Here is a 15,663-nt window from a genome sequence, read left to right as displayed (position 1 = left end):
AATCTTCTAAAACATCGTCCTTAAATGATCAGAATAGCACAGCCCTAATATAAAGATGAAGATTCAATACATTACAAAAATCCTAAAGTTTGAAAAATGTACAAAAAATGAAATTAGCAGTTCTGAGTAGTAGGGAGAAGATACTATAAAGGAGTGATACTGCTTTACAATGTCTTGGAAAGACCACAATTGGAATATTGTGCCTAGGTGGTGCAGTTGTTAAGAGTTCAGTACTGCAAGCTACTTCTGCTGATCACCGGTTGCCAGCAGTTTTGCAAATCAAATCTCAGTAGGCTCAAGTTCGACTCAGCTTTCCATTCTTCCAAGGTCAGTAAATATGCTTTATTCTCTGTAAATTGCATAGAGAGGGCTGTAAAGCCCTGAGAAGCGGTATATAAGTCTAAATGATATTGCTGTTGCTATATTGCATCCAGTTTTGATTGCCACGACATAAAACAATGTTGAGAATCTAGAAAGAGTACAGAGAAAAGTAACAAAGATGATTAGGGGAACTGGAAGCTAAAACGTATGAAGAATGTTTGCAGGAATTAGGTATACAGTGATACCTTGTCTTACGAACTTAATTGGTTCCGGGACGAGGTTCTTAAGGTGAAAAGTTTGTAAGACGAAACAATGTTTCCCATAGGAATCAACGGAAAAGCGATTAATGCGCGCAAGCCCAAAATTCACCCCTTTTGCCAGCCGAAGCGCCAATTTTTGCGCTGCTGGGATTCCCCTGAGGCTCTCCTCCATGGGAAAACCCACCTCTGGACTTCTGTGTTTTTGCGATGCTGCAGGGGAATCCCAGCAGGGGAATCCCAGCATCGCAAAAACGAGCGCTTCGCTGGCAACGGGAGTCCGGAGGTGGGGTTTCCCAGCAAAGGGAGCATCAGTGAAATCCCAGCATTGCAAAAACACCAAAGTCTTCGAAATCCCGCCTCTGGACCTCTGTGTTTTTGCGATGCTGTGATTTCACTGATGCTCCCTTTGCTGGGAAACCCCACCTCCGGACTCCCGTTGCCAGCGAAGCGCTCGTTTTTGCGATGCTGGGATTCCCCTGCAGCATCACAAAAACATGGAAGTCTGGAGATGAGGTTTCCCATGGAGGGGAGCCACAGGGGAATACCAGCAGCGCAAAAACAGGTGCTTCACTGGCAACGGAAGTCCAGAGGCGGGGCATCCCAGCAGCGGCGGTGGGTTTGTAAGATGAAAATAGTTTGTAAGAAGAGGCAAAAAAATCTTAAACCCCGGGTTTGTATCATGAAGTTTGTATGATGAGGCATTTGTAAGACGAGGTATCACTGTAGTTTAATTAAAAGAAGGACTAGGAGTGACATCATAGCAGGGTTCCAATGTATATGAGAAGCTGCCAAAAAGAAGAAGGTGTCAATCTATTCTCCAAAGCACCTGAAGGCAGGACAAGAAGCAGTAGATGGAAATTAATCAAGGAACTAAGGAGAAATTAGAACAATTAATCAGTGAAACAACTTAGCTTAAGAAGTTGTGGGTGCTCCAACACTAGACAATTATTTGCCTGAATGCTTGAGCAGAGACCTCCTAAAAGACCTCCAAGGACCTCTCAGATACTTATTCTGAGTACCTTGGAAAGGTACTCCAAATTTCATTGTCCAGTTCACAGAACACACTACCTCATAAAATGGTGAGTTTGTTTCAGGCTTAGCATCTAGTGCAAATAGTATTTCAAACTATGTTTTAAGTTTAAGATTACAGCTAAAGATTTATTTAAGTCCTTATGAAAATTCTGGGCTTTTAAATAAGCTGTAGTTACAGTCCATTAATCACACTAGTAATAAAATCCTTCTGTCATGAATACCCACATACTATATGGAAAGAGAATCTTCTGCTAGTATATTTGTTCAACATCTGGCGAAGCTGTAACTATGACAAGCGAAATGAGTTATCTGTAATGCCTTGAATTTTTATGACAATTTTTTCCCTGGGTTTTCCTGCCATTCTAGGAACCTCTGAGCCAATACACTACTCAGGAGATCATGATGAAATTTCAACTAGAATTTTCTCTTGAGCACAGTAAAAAATGATCCAGCATGATTCATCAATTAAACAATTGATCACATTATTTATCTGACATCATCTGACAGCCAATGGAACTGAGTACCAAAATTATATTGTTGCTATAATACACAAAGTTTTTATTGGAGGAAAAAATCAACCAGAACTTTGAATCCAAGTAAACAATTACTGCTACTGGGCATTATAACTATAAATTATAGTTTATATATAAATTTATAGAATTATAAATTTTGTGGAAATGAAAACAAAAAACTGTGGGACTTTCTCTATAGTTAAAATGCTATCTACTGTTATAACATGTTGGAAAGGTAAAACAATGGGCAGGACACTTATCCATAAGAGCTTGCTCTATCATAGTTTTGGTTTACTATTCATAAATTACTATTTTAAAAAATACCATTTAAAGAATGTAATTTTGAATCATATAAAATACCGTGTGTTTAAGATTTTTTTGCCTCTTCTCAAGAACCATTTTCCACTTATAAACCCGAGCCTCCGAAACTGTAACCGGAAAAGGCAGGGAGAAGCCTCCGTGGGGCCTCTCTAGGAATCTCCTGGGAGGAAACAGGGCGGGAAAAGGTGGGGAGAAGCTTCTGTGAGGCCTCTCTAGGAATCTCCTAGCAGGAAACAGGGCTGGAAAAGGCAGGGAGAAGCCTCCATGGGGTCTCCCTAGTAATCTCCTGGGAGGAAACAAGGCCTCTACCCTCCCTGTGGTTTCCCCAATTGCACACATTATTTATTTTTACATTGATTCCTTTGGGAAAAAATTGCTGCTTCTTACAAACTTTTCTACTTAAGAACCTGGTCATGGAATGAATTAAGTTCATAAGCAGAGGTATATGAAAAATGGACATAAAGCAGGGTTGGCGAACCTTTTCGGCACCGAGTATCGAAACAGGAGCAAGCACATGCATTCTGGAAATCGGACGAGCAGGCGCCCAGTGTGCATGCACTAGAAACCAGAAGAGCAGCCTGTGTGTCAGGAAGATGATTTTCTGGTTTCTGGCACACACATGTGCACCAGCCAGCTGGTTTTTGCGCACACACGTGCACCAGAAACTGGTGGGACAACTCCCAGAATTCTTCAGCCAGTGCTGGCTGGAGAATTCTGGGAGTTGAAGTCCATAAGTCTTAAAGTTGCTAGGTTTGGGGACTTCTGACCTAACCCAACACCTTGAGTTTTTAAAAAAAGGAAATCAACTTTAAACATAAATGGAAATATGTTGCTGATCAAACGGTAGGTACGGCTTTATATAAAGCCTGCCAGACTTCATGATTACAGAATAAATCCTGTTGTAGCAGAAAATCCTTTCTTAGCATAAAACCGGTTTATTGGAGCAAATGTGTCATCTCTGATATTCTTCCCATGATCCTTAGTGCTTGTCACAGACTCATACATCATAATGTATAAAGAGATCTTGGAGACATACAAGTCCCGAATACTAAATAGCATAATATTAATTGCATCAGCTCATACATATATTCCAAGAATTTTAAAGTGATCGTTTCCCCACCCTCAAAAAAAGACACAGTATAAGACTGCAACTTAAGAAAGTCCTATTTTTACCCACCCAGGATCACCTGCTTGAGAAGGGGGTTGGACTAGAGCAGTGATGGTGAACGTATGGCACAGGTGCCACAGGTGGCACGCAGAGCCATATTATTATTATTATTATTATTATTATTATTATTATTATTATTATTATTATTATTATTTAGATTTAGATTTGTATGCCACCCTTCTCCGAAGACGTGCAAGCCGTTGCTCTAGCTCAGCTCCAATGTGCATGTGTGTGCCGGCCATCTGATTTTTGGCTTGCACGGAGGCTCTGGGAGGGCATTTTTTGGCTTCCAGAGAGCCTCTGGGGGGATGGGGGAGGACATTTTTACCCTCCCCAGTCTCTGGAGAAGCCTCTGGAGCTTGGGGAGGGTGAAAAACGGGCCTACCAGGCCCACCAGAAATTGGGAAATAGTCTGTTTCTGACCTCCAGAGGGCCTCTGGGGGGGCAGGGGGAGCAGTTTTTGCCCCCTCTCCAGGCATTGAATTATGGGTGTGGGCACTCCTGCATGTGCGATACCGCACACAGATGCTCTTTCGGCACCCGAGGGAAAAAAGGTTCGCCATCACTGGACTAGAAGATCTCAAAGGTCCCTTCCAGTTCTGTTATTCTGCTCTGTTAAATCAGGCTATAAATGCTTCAGAATGCAACTGAAATATCTGATGAAAGGCTGTTCTTAATTTGTTCCCTTGATCTTGCCTAACCAGATTTCGATGGTCTGTGGAACAAAGAAAAACACTGAGTAAATTTAGAATTGGGGTTTTGATTGTATCTGTTAAAAGCTGGCAGCACACGGTCCTATCACTTTGAGGCTAAAGCAAACAAAACCTGGGGGGTTTTTAATTAAAAAAAACACCCCAAAACAGGGTAACTTCAAAAAGAAAAGGTGCCAAAACATTTCAAAATTCTTCAAAGTGTATCACCCACAGATCAGGGCTTGCAACAAGGGATTTCACATCAAACTCCCAAACTCCTAATTGCCTTTATTTTATTTTTTTTAAGTTAAAAGGAAAGTACACAGGCACCCCAGATCACCTTGCAGAAATGCACACACTGAGACCTGAGAGCTGGTTGCTCATTAAAAAATATGCAAGGAAGTTTTGTTTGCAATATCAAGATGCATAATTAAACCACCGACATACGAAGCCCATATTTTAAAAGTGGTCAAGGGGCAATGCTTGGAAATCCATAAAGCAGGGGTCCCCAAACTTGGCAACTTTAAGATTTGTGGACTTCAATTCCCAGAATTCTTTAGCCAGCTCTGCTTGTGGACTTCAATGCCCAGAATTCTCTAGCCACCTATGCTTATGGACTTCAACTCCCAGAATCATCTATATCTATATCTATAAATAAATAAATAAACTCCCAGAATTATATATATGCTGCTCACTCCAAAAGGACTCTTTGAAGTCCACAAGCATAGCTGGCTGGAGAATATATATATACTGTATAAACAAACAAATTCCCAGAATTCTCTAGCCAGCTATGCTGGCTGGAGAATTCTGGGAGTTGAAGTCCACAAACCTTAAAGTTGCCAAGTTTGGGGACCCCTGTCATAAATGGAAACAGCCATAGCATCAAGATTCAAGATATGTCCTTCCCAGAGCAATGTCATGACCATGGAAAATGAGGTTAGCTCTCAAGTTGTGCACTTTTAGAGAATAAATAAAAACATCCTTGTTCACCCAAACTTTCATGATGACATTGTCCCATAGACTTTAGCATCTGTTGATATGTGCAGGTAGTCTTCGACTTATGACTACAATTGAATCCAACATTTCTGTTGTTAAGTGAGATATTGGTTAAAGGAGTTTTGGATCATTTCTTGCCACAACCGTGAATCACCGCAGTTGATAAGTTGTTATCACGGTTGTTAAGTGAATCTGACTTCCCCGTTGACTTTGCTTGTCGAAAGATTGCAAAGGGTGATCACACGATTTTGGGTCATAATTGTGAACCAGCTGCCAAGTATCTGAATTTTGATGACATGGTCATGGGGATGCTACAAAGGTCATAAATGTGACAAACGGTTATGTCACTTTTTTCACTATCATTGTAACTTTGAACGGTCACTAAATGGGTTTTATTACATTTTATGTGTATTTGGCTGTGAGCTGCCCAGAGCCCTTTGGGAGTTGGGCAGCATATAAGTCCAAATAAATAATAATAAATAATAACTGTTGTAGGTCAAGGACTATCTTTACCCATGTTGTATTTTGTGCACCACTCAGGGCAAAGAGTATCTCCAACACAGCCCCACTTGTATTGAAGCACATGTTCAAGGCAACTCAATCTTGTTCAAGTGACCACAATGTAGGCATACAGGTAGTCCTTGATTTACGACAGTAAGCGGACCAGAATTTTCATTGCTAAGCCAAGGTGGTTGTTAAATAAATTGTGAACCATTTTTACCACCCTTCCTGCTATGGTTGTTAAGCAAATCACTGCAGTTATTAAGCCAATCGTGCAGTCCTTAAGTGAATCCAGCATCACGAATTGCTTTGCTTCTCAGAAGCCAGCTAGGAAAGTTGCAAATGGGAATCACATCACCCTGGGATGCTGCAACCTTTGTAAATATATGCTGGTTGCCAAGCCCTGAAATTTTGATCGCAGACTTTGGGGATACTACAACAGTTTAAGTCAGAGGTTTTCAAACTTGGCAACTTTAAGACTTATGGACTTCAACTCCCAGAATTCTCTAGCCAGCTATGTTGAAGACTACAGAATAACAGAGTTGGAAGGGACCTTGTAGGTCAACTACTCCAACCCTCCCACCCCTCAAGCAGTAATCCCTACACCATTTCCGACAAATGGTAGTCCAATTTCCTTTTCAAAGTCTCAGTTGTTGGAGTTCTCACAACCTCTGAAGGCAAGCTGTTCCACTGGTTGACCGTTCTCACTGTCAGAAAGTTTCTCCTTATTTCCAAATTGAATCTCTCCTTAGCCAGCTTTCATGCATTGTTCCTTGTCTGACTTTCTGGTGCTTTAGAAAATAGCTTGACCCCCTTCCTCTCTCTGGCAGCTCCTCAAATATTGGAAGACTGCTATCATGTCTCCCCTGGTCCTTCTCTTCACTAGACTAGCCATGCCCAGTTTACGTAACAGTTCTTCGTATGCTTTAGTTTCCAGGCCCCTAATCATCTTGGTTGCTCTCCTCTGCACTTTCACTAGAGTTTGGGGACCCATGATTTAAGTGCAAGGACTGGTTCTAAGTCAATTATTTTTCAGTGCATCTTTGATTACAAATTTCAGTTGTATCTTTGAACAGTTGTTAATGGTTGTAACTTGACAACTACTTGTATGAAGTGTCTTCTATGTTCCTAACAAGAAAGCATTCTGCCTATGCTCAGCAGGTTGTCATATATTCTATTTATTTTATTTATTTATTTTGTCAAGTACGTATTGGTAGCATACATAGATATAACGCTGGGATGGGTACTAATAAGAGTGAAACATTAGGACAAGGATGGTAGGCACACTGGTGCACTTATTTATTTATTTATTTATTTAATTTTTTTAATGCCGCCCTTCTCCTTAGACTCAGGGTGGCTTACAACATGTTAGCAATAGCACTTATGCACGCCCCTTCTCTCTATCTGTTGCTGACAGCCAGCAAGGCAAGTTCAGCCCCATCCCAAATATAACTGAACTATGACTAAATGTCACCCCTCACTTATCCTATCCCTCCGTTACTCCAAATATTTATTTACTAGCATCCTTATCCAATCTCTCATCTTACAAATACAGACACTTACTCTACAGAAGTGAGTAAACATTTTCAGGAAGATGGGGAATAGGCTTGTCACTGTTGTTTATTTTCATTCTTTTCCTTTTAAATTCCTATTTAAATTTCTATTTTCCCATTCTCCAAAGCACCCGAGGGTAGAACAAGAAGCAACGGGTGGAAACTAAACAAGGAGAGAAGTAACTTAGCACTAAGGAGAAATTTCCTGACAGAACAATTAACCAGTGGAACAGCTTGCCTCCAGAAGTTGTGAATGCTCCAACATTGGACGTTTTTAAGAAGATGTTGGATAACCATTTGTCTGAAGTAGTGTAGGGTTTCCTGCCTAAGCAGGGGGTTGGACTAGAATACTTCCAACTCTGTTGTTGTTATTTTGTTGTTTATTTATTATTTCTGCTACTGAGGTAAAAGATAACAAATAAACAGAGTTGGAAGGGACCTTGCAGGTCATCTAATCCAGGGGTAGGCAAAGTTGGCTCTTCTGTAACAGGTGGACTTTTAACTCCCAGAATTCCTGAACTAGCATGACTGGCTCAGGAATTCTGGGAGTTGAAGTCCACAACTCATAAAAGAGCCAATTTTGCCTACCCCTCATCTAGTCCAACCCCCTACCCAAGCAGGAGACTATATCTGCCTACCTAGGATCAAACTTCCAACCTCCGGATTGCGAGGCAAGAGTTCCCCCTCTAGGCCACAGGAGCTAGCAAAATATTATTATTATTATTATTATTATTATTATTATTATTATTATTATTATTATTATTAAAATGCATTCCTGCATTATTCTTACCCTTCTCCTCTCAGAAGAAGCTTAACTAACGAAACCTCCCTCTTCAAAGCTTTTATACCCGAGTACGTTCAGGAAAGAAGGCTAAAGCATCCTCCCTGTGCTCCAACTCCCATAACCACACAAACACAGCCCATCAGGAGCATATGTCAGATAAACACACCAAGCACAACCGCCAGCTGGCAGTGAAAGGAGGTGTGCGTTCACTCACACACGAAAGGAGGTTGTGCACAGCATCCTTCCTCCTCACACACACGCACACACAGACTCAAAACCTGGCCTTGGTCCCCACAGAAATTGCAGCCGTGACATCCTCTTCCTCACTCCCATGCTCAGAAGTGGGGCTGGGTTGCTGGGCCGAATCGTGGCCAGGTGCCAGCCGGCTCCCCCAACCCTCCATATCACACACACCCACCTTACCTCAGACACAAGGACGCACACCGCTGGGGGGAGGGGAGGACAGGCATTGGACTCCCTTATGGGGGGGGCACCACAGGTCCCACCCGCCCCCTTCTTCCCCCCCCTTCAAAAGCCGGTGACTCTTCTCCTCTCCTCTCCACACACAACACACAACCATATAACATAAGCATCCAATCTGTGACATTTACTGACAGGGGAAGGGGGAGGGCGTAAGACCACCCAAATGGTGGACCCCAGAACCCGGTAATCACCCCCACCTCCATTTTGAGACTCTTTTTACACCCCTCCACGTCCCCCCCCTCCGTCGTCCTCCCCTCCTTTGTTGCTGGATGCCTCTGTCACCCCCCCCCTTCCTCTGCCACCCCCTTCCTCACAACCGTAGCTTTGCAACCCACCCAGCTGCCCCTCCCGCTCCCCGCTCTCGAGCTTGGCTTACCTTCCTTCCTTCCCACCCGGCTTCAATCCGGACGGGAGACACGAAAAGCTGCTGGTTTTTCTCCTTTTTCCCGGCCCGACTTAGGCCATGCCCCTCCGAAGCGCCCGGCTCTCTTTTTAACAGCAAAGACGACGCCGGCGGCGACGGCGTTATTGCTCCGTGGAAGGCGCGCCGGCGCCTGCCACTCCCTTCGGATGCAAAAGGAGCGGCATCCGCCAAAAGGCAGCCGGAGCGGCTAATCAGGAAACGAGGATGCTCAGGCTGGCTTGGCGTTGCTTCCGTCAGCCCCGGGATGAGGTTCCAAGCGGGCGACTGGCGGGTCCAGCTTCTGCTTACTTTGGTCGCTTGCAAAAAGAGCCCCCGAGCGACGCTTCGGCCTCCCCGGCGCTTTCTGCAGCCTTTGCCTGGGAACAAAAGGGGAAGGAGCCGCGCGGGCCCGTCGAGAGGAGAAAGGGAGGGGAGGGGGCAGTTCCAGCTGTTTGCGCCGAGCCTCGCTCGCGCGGAGCGAGCGTTCTTTCGGAGAGCTTTCGTCTCTCGGGTTCTCGGCCCCCGGCGCTGCAGCGGAAATTCCGCGGGAGGGCAGGAATCCTTTCGCTCATTCATTCACACACACACGCAAACAAACAAGAGGGTGTGTTCCCACACGACGGATTAAACCCGGGTAGAATCAAGAGCCATCAATTGGGAAGGCAAATTGCGCTCTCCTCCCTTCAGTCCCTTTCAAGGGCTTTTTGAACCCCTTTTAAAAACTAAATATGACCTTTGAAGGTTGCCGATGCGCTTTCACGGAAAATTTGCTAAAATAAGCCTATATAACAAAGTGACAAATTGGGTGGCAGACAAATCGGGTGGCAGGTCCTTGTCATCTCATGGCTAGACTGTTGCAACACAATCTACATGGGGCTACCCCTGAAGAGTGTTCAGAGACTGGTTCAGAATCTGGTGAAGGCTGCAAAAAAAATTTAGTACCACACTGTGGGTGTGGCTTATTTTTGGGTGTGGCTTGCCAGCAATGTGACCAGGTGGGAGTGGCTTCAGGATCATATGACTCAAGCTGCCTTAAAGGTCATGTGACTGGCTTAAAGGTGGCCAATTTGATGTCACTCACGTCAAGGATTTGGGCTAGGGTTAGGGTGCCTGGCCTCCTCGCCTCAAAGAGATACAATTTCCCTATCCATTTACTATTACTAAACATCCAAATTATACTGTTTAATTCTATGTATATATGCCATATGTGTACATATATATTACACACAAAAAATATACATTATCTACTATATTTATTTTTATTCATTTGTCCAATACACAAATACATAGGAAGAAAAATAGACATGTAGTAATATATATAAGGGTAAAAGTGAACTTAGAGGACAGAATATATGAAAGAAAGAGAATGTATATGATAAGTGAGAGAAAGGAAAGACAATTGGACGGGGATGAAAGGCACGTGTATGTACACACACACGCGCGCGCACAGCTCTTCTAAAATTATACACACCCAACCTCATTTACTGCAATAAGAAAAACATTCCCAGAGCCCAGAAGGGGGGAAAAAAGAGAAAAATTCAAAATTTCTCTACAGGTTCTGCATACCTGACTGTACCTGTAGGAACCCATCACTGTTCAGAATACAGCCACGCGATTGAGAGTGCATCTAGGTACACCCACATTACACCAATCCTCCGCGGATTACACTGGCTCCCTATTGGTCTCGATGCAATTCAAGGTGTTGGTCATTACGTTTAAAAGTTTAAATTAGTTACTCCTGAAATCCGGACTACCCCCCACCTTAAAGCGGCAAAGACCTGGCTTTTCCAGCAGACCTGGGCCCGTTGATCTGACCATTCTTGTAGCCCGTCTTTGGACCCATTCAATTTTGTCAATATCTTTTTCAGTTCTGGAGACCTCACCTACAAAAAGATATTGACAAAATTGAACGGGTCTAAAGACGGGCTACAAGAATGGTGGAAGGTCTTAAGCATAAAACGTATCAGGAAAGACTTAATGAACTCAACCTGTATAGTCTGGAGGACAGAAGGAAAAGGGGGAACATGATCGAAACATTTAAATATGTTAAAGGGTTAAATACAGTCCAGGAGGGAAGTGTTTTTAATAGGAAAGTGAACATAAGAACAAGGGGACACAATCTGAAGTTAGTTGGGGGAAAGATCAAAAGCAACGTGAGAAAATATTATTTCACTGAAAGAGTAGTAGATTCTTTGAACAAACTTCCAGCAGACGTGGTGGGTAAATCCACAGTAACTGAATTTAAACATGCCTGGGATAAACATATATCCATGGTAAGATAAAATACAGGAAATAGTATAAGGGCAGACTAGATGGACCATGAGGCCTTTTTTTGCCGTCAGTCTTCTATGTTTCTATGGTAACCATTGAGATCAGTCAGTCTTAGAGGAGACCAACCCTGACTGCTCTTTAGAAAGCCAGGTTCTGAAGATGAAACTCAAATTTTTTGGCCACCAAGTGAGAAGGAAGGACTCACTGGAGAAGAGCCTAATGCTGGAAAAAACTGAGGGCAAAAGAAGAATGGGATGAGAGAAAATGAGGGGGCTGATGGAGCCATTGAAGCAGTGGGCGAGAGATTAAATGGACTCCCAAGAATGGTAGATAAGGCCTGGAGGTATGTTGTCCATGGGGTCATAATGGGTCGGACACGACTTTGCAATTATATTGTATTATTTTTCTAGATCAAATTAATTTATTTTATATTTGGTATATACCAGAGCGTATACTCCAAGTAGTTTATATCTTTTTAAGAAACTGTACTTTTTATTTGTAACTGCTGCAAAGAAAATTTAGATATTCTTTTGCTCATGTTATTGTAAAAGCATAACAGAATAAAAGAGTTGCAAGAGACGTTGGAGATTTTTTTTAGTTCAACTGCCTGTATAAGCAGGAGACCTTCTACTATTTCAGACAAACAGCTGTCCAATCTCCTATTAAAAGCTTCCAATGTTGGAGCATCCACAATTTCTGGAAGCAAGTCAGAAGAACATATCTTTTTTGGCTACAAACTATGATTCTGCATAAAGGGCTGCTTACTTAGATTTCGTTTTAAAAATTAAAACATACTGGGGCACCCAGGAGAAACTTTACCACAGAGCTCTTAGAACTGCTCTTTAAAATTTCCCCACTGATATAGATTATTTCTCATAGACAACCTCAAAATTATTACGTCAATATGCATGAGTTCAAGCCAAAAAAAAGACATAGATGGATAAAAACAAATCAGAGGTGAGTTCTTCCTGGTACAGACCGGTTCTATAGAACCAATAGTAAGTTGGTAGCCTGGATCACTAGAATCAGCAGCGATTCAAGCCTGCCATAAATAGAAACATAGAAACATAGAAGTCTGACGGCAGAAAAAGACCTCATGGTCCATCTAGTCTGCCCTTATACTATTTTCTGTATTTTATCTTAGGATGGATATATGTTTATCCCAGGCATGTTTAAATTCAGTTACTGTGGATTTATCTACCACGTCTGCTGGAAGTTTGTTCCAAGGATCTACTACTCTTTCAGTAAAATAATATTTTCTCATGTTGCTTTTGATCTTCCCCCAACTAACTTCAGATTGTGTCCCCTTGTCCTTGTGTTCACTTTCCTATTAAAAACACTTCCCTCCTGGACCTTATTTAACCCTTTAATATATTTAAATGTTTCGATCATGTCCCCCCTTTTCCTTCTGTCCTCCAGACTATACAGATTGAGTTCATTAAGTCTTTCCTGATACGTTTTATGCTTAAGACCTTCCACCATTCTTGTAGCCCGTCTTTGGACCCGTTCAATTTTGTCAATATCTTTTTGTAGGTGAGGTCTCCAGAACGGAACACAGTATTCCAAATGTGGTCTCACCAGCATTCTATATAGCGGGATCATAATCTCCCTCTTCCTGCTTGTTATACCTCTAGCTATGCAGCCAAGCATCCTACTTGCTTTCCCTACCGCCTGACTTGTCATTTTATGTATATACACAGTATACCCATATAACAAAATTCACAGCGCCCAAAGACCAGTCCCAAAACACATAACAATCAAATAAAACATGCCCCACCCACCACAAATTCCCCACCCCGAACCACCCAAACATCTACACAACAGACCAAGTAATACTGTCCAACAACTCACTGATGGTGACCCTTTAGTTCATTGTTAAGTGCGAGTACAGCTCTGGGATAAAAATTATTCAGAAAACGTGTGGTCCGAGTTTTATCTTCTGCCAGAAGGCAACAGTTTAAAAAGATTGCAAGCAGGATGAGAAAAGGATGAGATGTTAGTGCAGACAGATGGGTGTGTGATCCAAGGACTGACTAAATGGGTGGCAAAGTGAATTACAAGTAGATATGCAAGAGATGAAGTATATAATGGAGAATATAAGGAAAATTAAGAATACAAGGGTTAGGGAAATGAGAAGGAAAAGATAACATGTGGTATCACACACCCGCTCAACTTGCATATTTTCAGCAGAATGTTAAGAATACTTGTTGGCATGGGTGTCAAGATATTATTATTATTATTATTATTATTAATAATAATAATAATAATAATAATAATAATAATAATAATAATAATAATATTTGTATGCCGCCCCTCTCCGAAGACTCGGGGAGGCTAACAATATAAAAAGACAATGTAAACAAATCTAATATTAAAAACAATGTAATAACCCCCAATTTAAAAAGCCACTCACACATACAAGCATACCATGTATAAATTCTATAAGCCTAGGGGGAAGGGAAAAATTTCAATTCCCCCATGCCTGATGACAGAGGTGGGTTTTAAGGAGTTTTCAAAAGGCAAGGAGGGTGGGGGCAACTCTGATATCTGGGGGGAGCTGGTTCCAGAGGGTCGGGGCCGCCACAGAGAAGGCTCTTCTCCTGGGTCCCGCCAAACGACATTGCTTAGTCGACGGGACCCGGAGAAGGCCAACTCCAGATAAGGGAGTGTTTATGCATATGTTTTGGGTAGTGCAGAACTTTTGGAAAATAGGATGTTAAACACGCTAATAGGATGTTAAACATACGATGGACAATTACAAAGGAAATCGCGGTATTAGTTAAAAGGAATGAGATGGGAGAATTTAGAAAAATAAAAGAAGCAGTGATAGAAAGCACTCAGGCGTTAATTGTCTTAGGCTAGGAGGATGCGACAAAACGGGCAATACAAAATCAATATCAGTATATGGTGGATCATATTCAATTTGAGATTATGGATAAGAGGATGAATTCGGCCAATGAAACTGATCTGCGGAAACTGATGGGACAATGGGATAAGGTAAGAGGATATGGTCAGTAGAATTCGAGAACAAGCTATAAAGAATAAATTGGAATCACTTTATAATATGTAAAAAGATATACAGTGTTCCCTCGATTTTCGCGGGGGATGCGTTCCGAGACCACCCGTGAAAGTCGAATTTCTGCAAAGTAGAGATGTACACTATTTTTGGCTATGTACAGTATCACAAGCCTTCCCTTAACACTTTAAACCCCTAAACTGCGATTTCTCATTCCCTTAGCAACCATTTAGATTGTTACTCACCATGTTTATTTATTAAAGTTTATTAAAAAAATATTTATTAAAGGCGGACGAAAGTTTGGCAATGACGTATGACATCATCGGGCGGGAAAAATCGTGCTATAGGGGAAAAAACAGCAAAGTATTTTTTAATTAATATTTTTGAAAAACCGTGGTATAGCCATTTCGCGAAGTTCGAACCCACGAAAATCGAGGGAACACTGTATTGCTCTTGAGTTAAAATGGTATATATTTTTTCCTTGACCTTTACGGATCCGACATTTGCGAAAAGTCTATGCCACAGTTTTTCAAAAAATATTGATTAAAAAATACTTCATGTTTTTTTTCCCTACACCACGGTTTTTTCCACCCGTGATGTCATATGTCATTGCCAAAATGTTAATAAACAATTATGTTAATAAATATCAGGATTATTAAGTAATAATTATCACTTTAATGATGAGTACCAGTAATAATGGTGAGTAATAATCTAAAGGTTGTTAAGGGAATGGGAAATTGTAATTTAGGGGTTTAAAGTGTTAGGGGTTGTCCAGCGATACTGTTCATAGCCAAAAATAGTGTAATTACTTCCGCATCTCTACTTCGCGGAAATTTGACTTTCGCGGGCGGTCTTGGAACGCATCCCCCGTGAAAGTCAAGGGATCACTGTATATAAAATACACCCCAATTTTGGTGGAGGGGTATGAATGTTGTCGGGTGGCGGGCACTAAGAACACTGGGCACACTGTTATATGTTGTGTGTATTAATTTAATTTAATTTAATTTATTATATTTGTATGCCACCCCCTCTCCAGAGACTCGGAGCGGCTATGTTTGTGTATGTGTATGTTTTATTGTTATTGTTAAAAATCAATAAAAAAAATTTTTTTTAAAAAAAGAGAAGAGTCTCTGAAAATGAACAGCAAGATGCGAAGATATCATCCAGGGTGGGTAGCTGGAGCTCAATGATATTCTGGGCAGTTTTAATAATTCTCTGTAGAGATTTTTATCCGGTACAGAGCTGCTCCTATCCCATGCAAGAATGCTGTATGTCAGGACACTCTCAATGGTGCTACGATAGTAGGACAGCAATAGATGCTGAGATAGATTCATCTTCCTGAGCATTCTC

The 15,663-nt window shown here is 41.8% G+C and overlaps 1 protein-coding gene across 6 annotated transcripts in view; it reads right to left on the bottom strand.

Moving 5' to 3' along the window:
- CLIP2 (CAP-Gly domain containing linker protein 2) overlaps positions 1 to 15,663 on the bottom strand; it is a 132,717-nt gene that overhangs the window by 112,718 nt on the left and 4,336 nt on the right. For 2 of the 6 annotated variants that reach the window (XM_070735222.1, XM_070735220.1), the window contains exon 1: positions 9,000 to 9,718. The exons of 2 other annotated variants lie outside the window; for them this stretch is intronic. The gene's annotated coding sequence lies outside the window, so the exon portion shown is untranslated. Of the gene's footprint in view, positions 1 to 8,999; positions 9,719 to 15,663 lie in introns of those variants that run through there. 2 more of the 6 variants (XM_070735219.1, XM_070735218.1) reach the window with 1 other exon arrangement.

Source organism: Erythrolamprus reginae, chromosome 1 (genome assembly GCF_031021105.1).
Source record: "Erythrolamprus reginae isolate rEryReg1 chromosome 1, rEryReg1.hap1, whole genome shotgun sequence".
Classification (NCBI taxonomy): Eukaryota; Metazoa; Chordata; class Lepidosauria; order Squamata; family Dipsadidae; genus Erythrolamprus; species Erythrolamprus reginae.
This window is presented reverse-complemented; position numbering and strand designations above follow the sequence as displayed.